Raw genomic sequence first — 10,421 nt, forward strand, 5'->3', positions numbered from 1 at the left:
TGGATCCTGATCCCTTTGGGATTGTCCCCCTGCAACAGCAAGTAATCACAAACTAAGTTGTGGTTTTTTTGTAGCAATTGGCCACTGGCACATTCTGGAAATGGTTACAGTGATACACTCTCATACTACTTTGTTTAAATTACTGTCTTTCTTTTTGCAGAGTCTTAGGGTGATTTACTCATTTTTATGTAGTAATATCAATACACTGACTTCTGGAATGAATTAGGAAGCTGTCCAACAGTGGTGAGTAGAAAGGAAAGTGACAATTCCTGTGTCAAGTTAAATAAAAAAAACCAAACTAAATCCATGCCTGCAACCCCATTATTATAGTAGTAAAAGCCTGAACTAAAAAAAAAAAAACAAAATAACATCAGAAGAAAAAACAGTGAAGAAGTGGCTATGAGAGATCCAGCCATGTTCAACCCAAACATATCAGCTTATCTGGTTCTACTTATCTTCAGCCATCACTACCTGAACACCTTCCACCTGAAGTACCTAGAACTGTAGGGAGGTACTGTGGATTCCAGCAAGGTCCATGGGTTTTCTGGAATTTTCCTGGACACCCTGAAGGGTAGTCCTGTGTTTTTTTCTTTCAGTGAGCACAATAGTCATGATGGATGCATTACACCTACTCCAAATCAGAAAATCCTGCAGTAATGTGACAATTAAAATTGTATTGCAGCATTCATCCAGTGCAAACTCAAGTAGGAGTAACTCTGAAGGACCAACATTATTGTTTGCTTATTTTTTCCTTCTGTACTTAAGGTTATATTCTGATTTTCCAGCACTTTTCATTCTTACAGACTCCCAAGTTCCTTGGAGAAGAAACAAATCAAACTGTCTTGACAATACAAAAAGAAGTAAGCTTTTCTGGCCCCTTCTATGTTTGTGTAACCTAAGCATGCGTGACGCTGGTAAATGAAGCACTAGAACTAAAAGTGTGAAACATGAATCATTTTTTTTTGAGGAAATATTTTACTCATTTCATTAAAATAAACAACCAGCCATTCTAGAAGTATCTGTGAGAGCAATGTCCAGTGTGAACCTGAGTATGAACAATCTGTGCTTGGTAGTGCTACTGACCCATGATGTGGCTGTGGGGTTACCTACGTACCCAAGTTACATGCATGCAAACACCATCTATCCACTCTTCATATGTCTTATTTATTAAGATTAATTATGAGCTGGTTTGAATTGCCTACCTATATGAGCCAAAAAAACAGCCACACTATATTAACTGGGAATATTGTAACTTAAACATGCCTTAAGGATATGGGCATGAATGTGGACGGACTTTCTAATCTACCAAACTAAGTTCAGGTTTCTAGTTCATGGATAAAGGTAGTCATCATGGCTGATGAAATTTCAGCCCCCTGGTGAGAGAAAAGTTCATGTTTTTTTGTTCACAAAAATGTGGCAAATCAGCAAAGTGGATGCAGCGATTTACTTGTGTTTTCCTAATCTTGGAAGAGGATAATTCATGAAGAAATGAAAATTCATTTGTAAAGCTCCTGACTGTGGCTCTGGGTTAAGGATTGCTGGTTTTCAGAATGCTAGGCCAGCTTATATAGTCCTCTATAAAATCATGTATGAAGTCTTAAAGCAGTAATAAAATTCACGTTTTTCAAAATAAAAGAGCAGAATGCTTCTACGGCAACACTTTTAAGTGCAGCAAGGGGTACGTACAAAAGCACTGCTATACTGTGTGTTAGTTTTGATACCACCAGTGTATGGGCATTGGCAGTTTCAAGCAAAACAGTGTTCCTGGTGCATTCATCACAAATCCCTCAGCAAGAATTACCCGTGCACGCTGTCACGAAAGACCATAATTGAGTGTGTGACCCCCCGGTCATTTGACGTCTTCGTTGTTTTAGTACTGTTTGTCTTACTAAAGAGTAGTTTCACTTGATTTGTCCTTATAAAACCTACCTGTGACATTTTGGTGCCATTGAGAACACGGCAAAAAAGCCTCTGCACATCAGTGAGACCCAGGCTTTGTGCCAGGATGAGGTTTTTAAAAGCACCTGCTTGACCTTGTGTGACATTTGCTTCTCTCATCTGGATACTTGGTTTGGCTTGTTCCAGCGACATGCTGCTTTCAGCCCCTTTAAAGTCATTCCTACGCGACCAAACATGTTGATTGAGGAAATGAGAAAGCGGGTCTTCTCAGCTACCATGGGAAAAATTCAGAACAATAGGTTAGGGGGGAAAAAAACCCCCAAACAACTGGACCTAGACCTGTATGGCCATTTGAGCAGCACTTTTAATTAGCATGATTTCTGTAAGGGACATTAGTTTATTCTCTAGAGGGGGAGTTTTATGATCAGTCTAGCCTGTTGCACACCACAGAATTTTTCTCCAGCCTTTACATTATAATATTTATTTCCCCCCCCCCTCAACTTATTTCCTCAACTGAAAAAATGGAGCTGATTGATAGTGCTTCTTTCACCCAGGCAGATGGTTTGAAGAAAAACATGTCAAGCAGCGAGGCACAGTTCTCCACAATCGGCGCCATCACAGTGTTTGGATGGGCCATCCGCTTGCCACCGAAGCTGGCAGCAAGTCCCCCGTTTGCCAGGCTGGCATTGCAAAACGGGAAGGCTGTCCTGTGGTTTTTCAGTAACTGGTAGAGCCAAGCCAAGGTCCAGCAAAGCATTAACTGGTCGGAGAGCACACACAGCAGTAAGCAGTAAAATAGGCTTCATTTTTTAGGCCTCTTTTACTCTTTCCACCAGCACCTGAAGAGCTATCAGGGAACATGAAGCCTTGGAAAGCATTTGTGCTGCATTTTCAGGCTAGTTTTCTGGAACATGCAGAAAGCCCGTGCAGATACACCAATAGATACACAGCTGTCCCTCCAGCCTCTGAAGCGTATTTGCAAGTGTGGCTGTGAGTGGCCGCCCCAGCTGGTGAGCAGCCGCCAGGCAGGGAGTGGCGCGGGGGGCTGGAGCTGGTGTCCCCACAGTTGTGGGACAGCAGCCTAGCGAGGCCGGGGCAGAGGCGGGCACACCTGGCCAAGCAGTGGGGAGAGCGGCCCAGGGTGCCTGGGGCTGGGCTCTGGCAGTGGAGAATCAGCAGTTTGGTGGACATGGTTGGACTAAAGCTTCCGAGAGAGCTCGTGAAAGGTGCTGGGCTCACACATCTGGCTGCTTCCCATCTGTGGGAACGTGCGCTGGTCACTTGGGAACTGTGTTACTGCAGGCGTTTGCTGGAAGACAGGCTGAGCCACTGGCTGCTGCTGGTCTGGAGGCAAAGGAGGGGTGAGTATGTGCTCTGCGGGGTATCCAGCTTCGTGCTGCTGTGTCTGTGTCAGAAAGAGAGTGTGTGCGACACACACGATGGGTACTGTAATGGTGGGTGTTTCATGAGCCTCTCTGTCTGCTCGTGGCACCTGCCAGTGTTCAGTTAGAAGAGAAAATCTGGAAGCTGTCCCTAGGAAAGCTAACCAAAGGTAGACACAATTCGATAACTCCTGACAAGGAGGCGTGTTAAGTCTTGAGCCTGTAACTACCAACATGCAAGACTCCTCCGTGCAGGGGTTTGTCTCCCCTTGGGACCTGCAGCGAGCCCTGGGGGATGCTCCAGAACCTTCCCCTGTCACCACTGTGTCCTCCGGGGCACTGGTGCATGTGGCAGGTGACAGTGAAATTAAATTTTTTTTTTTCTTTCCTTATTTCAAAAAATGTTTTTTGTTCATGTTCTCTAACCTAAATTTGTATGGAAAATGCAAGGTAGAAAAGATGTTTCAAATGCATTACCTATGAACTGCCATCTTCTTACCTATGAACCACCATTTTCCTGTGGGAAGAGCTTGTTACTGTTAAGCAAACGAGTGCTAATATCAAGCTAGAACACTAACATGAAAACATTGCTGTAGCTTGGTTTTGTGGGACATATTTTAACTGCCAATATTTTATCCAGTTTCCTCCATAACTGCTTACAGCACTTAATTAAAATCCTCACTGATGGACCCGCATGGAAGTGGTGTGGAGGGTGCGAGGCGGTTGGCAGCTGCTGCGAATGAGCAGGGCTCAGTGAGGAGGGCTCTGCAAGGCGGGTAATGCTGATTCCCAGCAGCTGGGATCTGTTTCATCAATTAGCAGCCTTAACTGAAAGCTAAGGGGTGGCATGTTTTTCTTAAATTATTGAGGGGTTGTTGAAAAGTAATCCTTAAATTTAGGCTAGAGAAGGAACCTGAACGAAGGAGCGTCTCTTGTATCAAACAGCAGCAGAACAGAAGCAGATGTTCAGTATATCTACAGTGGTTTTTATTTTTAAATGGATACTATGGATTTGGGATTTCATCCTGTCTTGTTTTGAATGTCAAACTAATTACACATGCAGAAATTGAACAGACACCACAGTTTCTGGGTTTGTTTGTGCATATACGTATAAAAATATTTGTGTGAATATATATATCTGTAAGTTTAATAGAGGAATTAACATAGATATGATTTGCTGCATTTTGTAGCTACAATAAGCAACTCGATTACTTTGTGAACCTTTTGAAATTTCTGTCCATAATGTGTGAAGTGAAAACTTAAGAAGTGAGGGAGAAGGAGGAATCAACTCATAGTCCATTAACCCTGTCTCTAAGAGAGATGGTTGTAATCAGTATCCCAAACCATCATATCTACTTCTAGGGCATCTGTGGCTGAAGGAGAGGGATGAGGGGGGAGAGCCTCATATGTCTGGAGGTGGGGTTTTGTCTTTTGAGGGTGCTTTTTTGTAAGTGAGGATTATGGTTTGCAGAGAAATGCTCAAGGAGGCTTGCTTAGTACCCATCTGTGGTATGTTTGACTTTCTTTGGTTTCCCGAACTCAGTACTCATTCGTCAAGAAATAAAGTAACTCCTGCAGGAGTGGGAAGAGGAGAGGAATTTCAGGCAAGATTGAAGCAATCTTGGATGTTAAGTATGTGGAGACTGAAGCGCATCCCTGAACAGCTCCTGCTGAGACGCTAATGGTTGGTCCACTCACCCGTATTACACTGGATCTCTTCCAGTTTTCTTGCCAAAACAAGTGGTATTTTCAGTTGTACTCAAAGTAAGGAGAAGTCAAAATGCAACCTTAAACCAGTGAGCTTTAGAGCCAGTGTTGCAGGGGCTGTGAAGTGCTTTTTCTGCCAAGCAGACAGGTGGGGCATTCAGCAGGAACCAGAGGCCTGTCAGTGAGTTTGACCTGAGACAACTGGGGCCCCGTGGCCAGAAGGGAAAGTGTCCATAAAAATTAAGTCCTCGGCAGAGCTGTGTACATCTCCAGGACTTCAGCTTCCAAGGGTTTTGGCAAACTCTGTTCTTCAGCATTGATCTTCTGTGACTCTTTCTCTCTGGAGTTGGCTTTGATTTTTATTTTGATTTTTCTGACACATGGCAGTCAGAAAAGGACAAGTTTGGAACCTTAGTTCAGCGTTGGCTTTCTGCGTCGGTATCTTCATTACTACCTACAGCCTCCAATATATTTAATGCTTAATGCATACAGTATGTACATCTGAGAGGAGGTAATGCTATATTTACTGAGTTACTCAATCATCATCTTACCAAACTACTTCTAATTACTTACCTATCTTATCATACGAGGTCCCTTCTCACCTTCTCATCTCTAGCATAAGCTTTTGCAACTAAGAGAGCATTTCTTTTTTCAGAGTCTCCTAAAGGCTACAAAAAATATTTCTTGCACTGGAGACCTGTGAAACTTTCCAGTCAGGTAGTATTTCACTCAATATAATTATGATTAAATACAGCTGATGTGGAATCTTGGGTATGAAGCAGACCAATTGCCCAAGTCCACATTTTCTTTCTTCCAGTGACATAATAGATTTTCCAGATGTTATTGACAGATTTCAAAAGGTTTGATAGTGAGTAGGGTGCCACAAACTTAACTGTAATTATCTTCTGAGTTTCTGTTGCTCCCTGAAAGGATGCGAAGTGATAACAGATTAATGCCCTGGAATAAAGTTAGCCAGTGAAAGTGTTCAGAGAACACTGTTTGCACATCACAAAAGCCACAGTTTCTAAACTGACTGTAAACTTAAGAGATGGGAGGTGCCAACAGGTTTTGTGGTGTAGGAAAGAAAACAGTACGTCTCCACCGCAATGTTAGCAGAGTGACAATTCAGTAAAGAACTTACAAAAATCATATTAAAACCAGATTGAGTATGTTAACTTTGAACTATATTTTCTTATTAATCAATTTAAATTTTTTCTCATGGAAGTAGCTTTAACATTTCCGCAGTATTGATTTGCAAAGGGGTATGTTCATCAATTAAATTTCAAAATAAATAAATAAATGAATGCATAATCACTATTCTTCCTATAAACAGAGACCACATGGCAGCCTGTAGGTCTACCCTAACAAGCAGATAACCCTATGAGGACATGTGGGGGAAACAGTGATGCTGGGCTGCCGCTGAGTTGCCAGCCATGCAGTTCCCTCTCTGACAACATGCCACTTTGTGGAAGCCCCGTCTGTTGTTTCACTTTTTGGAGTTCTTGTTAGTCATATTGGAGACAGCAGGGCAAACATGAAAAAAGAAAGAAAGAAGAAACCCTGAGGTGGGCCAGGATTTCTGCTTTGACTCTTGGAGGTTCCCAGCTGCCGTTTGACTGGGACAGAGGGACACTGAGGAGTCTCAGCGGTGCCGGGCAGCAGCCGCTGAGGTGCCTGGGGCACAGCGTTTGTTCCAGGAACACCATGTTTTGTTGATTCCACAATTAAGTGCTATGGGATTTTAATTTGCTATTTGCTCATTTTTACTTTCCTTCATTTTTGGCATTCAGACCCAATTTTGATGAAAACATTGCCCCAGGACATGAACACTTTCCTGGAGCAGAAAGTTGGATTAGCAAAGCACTTTCCTATGGTCTCCTCCTTAACACTCATCTCTCTCCCTAGGGAAGGGGGGGGCTTACTGTGAGGGCTATAGCTCGATGTGTGCACATAGCTTTCATGGTAACAGGAATCCCCAGCAAGAGCTTTGACAATGGGCTTGACTGCGTTGATGTTTCTAGGTTGGGGAGTGAAATTCATGAGCCTGCTTGGGATCCCAGCCCCTGCAATGAACAGGGAGAATTAAGATACCTCACAGTGCAGCAGCGAGGTGTGATTTTCTTAGGGGGCTGGAGCCTTCCCTGTTAAAACGCCTGAGGTAGCATGTGTGCCTGCATCCTGTGATGTTTTCTCAGTCCATACTCTAACCCTGGCAATGAGCCCATTTACTGGAGAAACTGATATATCCACCATTAGGGAATGAAGAAACTTGTCTGCCCTTAAGACCCATCATTGCCGTTGGCTTAGGTGTACGAGTGCCACCCTGACTTGTTTTATGTGTTTGCATTTCATCAGACATTACCAGTAGTTTTTAATTTAAGGTATTGTATTTAGCTGTTGGTGACTGTGAGATGGTCCCAAACAAGGTCTTCTACTAAAACGACCTTGTGTTTGGGTATTTGGCCACAGCATTGTTTACTGTTTCCTGAAGCACAAGGGAGGAACAGTGCAAACATTCATCTGTGTGGAACATGTTTGGCAATATAATGTTTTTCTGGGATAACTCCTCATTGTTGAATGATTATTGCCAGGGCTATGTTCAAATTCTTTCCTCTTCCTCCTGCAAAAGTATGAAACTCAGCTAAAGTACTTGTATTTCTTTACATGAAAACTTTCACAGAAAGATTACAGGCAGGTCGTTAGGTTTTGTTTGTTGTTTTATTTTTTTTTCTTAAAAAGAGATGGAGAAGTGCAGAGTTACTTATGTCCAGATTTTTGAGTACGTGGACGTTAGGTGCCTAAATAACTTCCAGGGGATATGGTCTTGAAAACTTGAGAACTCCACCCTGAGCTGGAGCAGAAATGTACTGGAAGAATTTGATATTCGTTGTGCTGGGGCATAATCCTGAAGTTTTGTCCTGCTGATGTAATCCATCTTCAGTTAATATAAGGACCAGTTGAACTTCCTTGCTAGCAAATATCCTTCCTCTACTCCCAGAATGCTTAGGCTTATTTGCAACATTCAGAATACTTCAAATGAAAAGATGAAGTTTATGCTGGGGAACTTCTATGGTAGTCAGTTTGTGTTCAGATACAGCACTTAAGGCATTAATAAGAGAGCAGACAAGGAACTCCTAACGAGTTCTATATTCAGTGTTAAAGGAACACTCTGAACCCATAATTATCACCTCAGAAATTTAATGAACTTTTAATAATACTTTGATTACATTTGATACTGATAGTCAAGAACTTGGTCGATATTCTGTAGCTTAGCTGAGACAACATCTAAGGAAACTTCAGGTGACCCGCTTCTGTAGAATCAAAATCTCTTATGTGGCTTGTTCTGGGAGAGCACTGGTCAGTTCCACTGCAGCAGGAGGCTGATTAATAAGATCTGTGTGTCTTTTTCCAGATGGGAGTGAAGTATAAAATAAAACATAAATCTGGTCTTTTTTTTCTGCTCAAGAAAAAAAGATGTATAAAAAATAATAGTGGCGATCTTATTATTCCTATTGTTTTTTCATTGATGAATAAGAAATAAGTTTGTGCCACCAGAACAAGCTCTGTCAGAAAAGGCAGGCATCCTAGCTGTGAAGGATGACATGCAAGGATGTTCTTTAAGGTTTTTCTCCTAGCCAGCTTATACGGACAAACTCTGCCACTCCTAGCTGTGAAGGATGACATGCAAGGATGTTCTTTAAGGTTTTTCTCCTAGCCAGCTTATACGGACAAACTCTGCCACTCCTTGGAATGCTCTTATTAATAACTAAAACACATACAGGTGCTTTAATTGACCACGGATTAAGCTCTCAGCTTTCATCTTACTGACCAGATTGAACAGTGGGGGGATGTCTGGCTGCAGGTGAGGAATGCCCTTTGCGAGGAGATGCCAAGGTCTCTTTAAAAGGAGACCAAGAGACTCTATTTCTCATATATTCCTGTAACTGCCTTTTGCTGCCCCCCGTGCCTAGCTGAGCAAAATGCGAGGGGCAGATTGGTGGACTCCAACCCCACCTTTGCTTTCAACGGCAGAATTACTTCTGCTGTTTGTGACTTGATTTTTCCCTCTGCAGGGGTGACTGTGTGTGGAAACCTCTGTTGCTGGACTTCTTACACCTGAAAGCCCAAGCATTACTACAGGGTTATTGCTTTTCATATGGCTGCATATTTTTCTGCACTGAAATAAAGAGCCCATAGGCTCTAATGTCATGGGTAGTCTGACATGAGGGAAATATTTCATCTGTGCCTTGGTCCTTGGTTAACAAGGGTATGATAAATCAGTGCCTCCAAAGATGGAGTGCGAGGCCTCCCTTGCCACTGATATGCCCACATCCCTTCCAGAGAAGCTGGTGCTCCCTCTTGTGCGGTCTCTGCGCCTGTCTCTCCTTGTTTGCGCTCCTCCCTGGGGGTTCAGGTGGGCAGGATCCCAGATCATGTTGGCTCCTGAAGATGGTACCCTGAGATGAACAAAGCTGTTTGGTTTTGGATGTGCAAATTTCTCAGCAGATTTGCAGCCATAGATGTAGATACCAAGTTCATGTTCCAAGCTTTTCTAGATGTTTACCCTTTAGATACAAATGCTGAAAGAGCCTGGAGTCTGGTGTCACTGCAGCTGAGTGGCCCGTCCGCTCTCGCTTGGTTTCTCTGTTGGTGCAGGATAGCTCTATAAATAGCACAAGCAATTCAGGTATCGACAGCAGTATAGGGATTTTGAGATTAAATTCTAGGTACTATGCCCTGTGGAACTACATTTTATATTCTACGTGACCAAGGCTGTGGCTGGAGAGTGAAAAGGAGAGGACTTTGCTAGCTAGAGTGCAAATTGCAGCTTTCTAGGGGCTTAAACAGTTAACATGATACAGCATCTTCATTGGTGTAAACCCTTCCAGCAAGGAGGCAGAAGGGGATTTACGGAGATTGGAAATAATTAAAATCATGCTGAAACTTTCCTAACAGGTGCTAAATGTGACATAGTGTGTGGTCTTACTGAACAGGGTTGGCTTTCCCTATAAATGGGAAAGTGCAACATCAGATGTTTCAATGCATGCACATGGGTAAACAATGCTTCTATGGCATATTAAGAACAGTTTGGTTTATAGCTCTTTAGATGCATCTTAAAATCTTGTTCTATGATGACTTTAGCAGAGCTGTCCAATTTCCAAGATGTGCATCTAAAGCAGGATGAGGGTTGTACCTGTTTTTTATTAACTATGTTACAAGCTAAAAATAAACCAAGTTGCAGACAGCTGACAGCAATGTGAACCCTCAATGTGTTTCATTAAAAATAATAATAATTCTCGGGGCACGGAGGCAGAGATCGAGCTCTTTTTGTCTCCTGGAAGCCCTTTTGCTTGTCTGGGGGAGTAAAGTAACCTGACAGTCTTTGAAATCTACCGATACTGATCAAGATCACTGGACTTTGAATGGAGCTTT

This window comes from Nyctibius grandis, chromosome 1 (assembly GCF_013368605.1).
Source record: "Nyctibius grandis isolate bNycGra1 chromosome 1, bNycGra1.pri, whole genome shotgun sequence".
In the NCBI taxonomy this organism is placed as follows: Eukaryota; Metazoa; Chordata; class Aves; order Nyctibiiformes; family Nyctibiidae; genus Nyctibius; species Nyctibius grandis.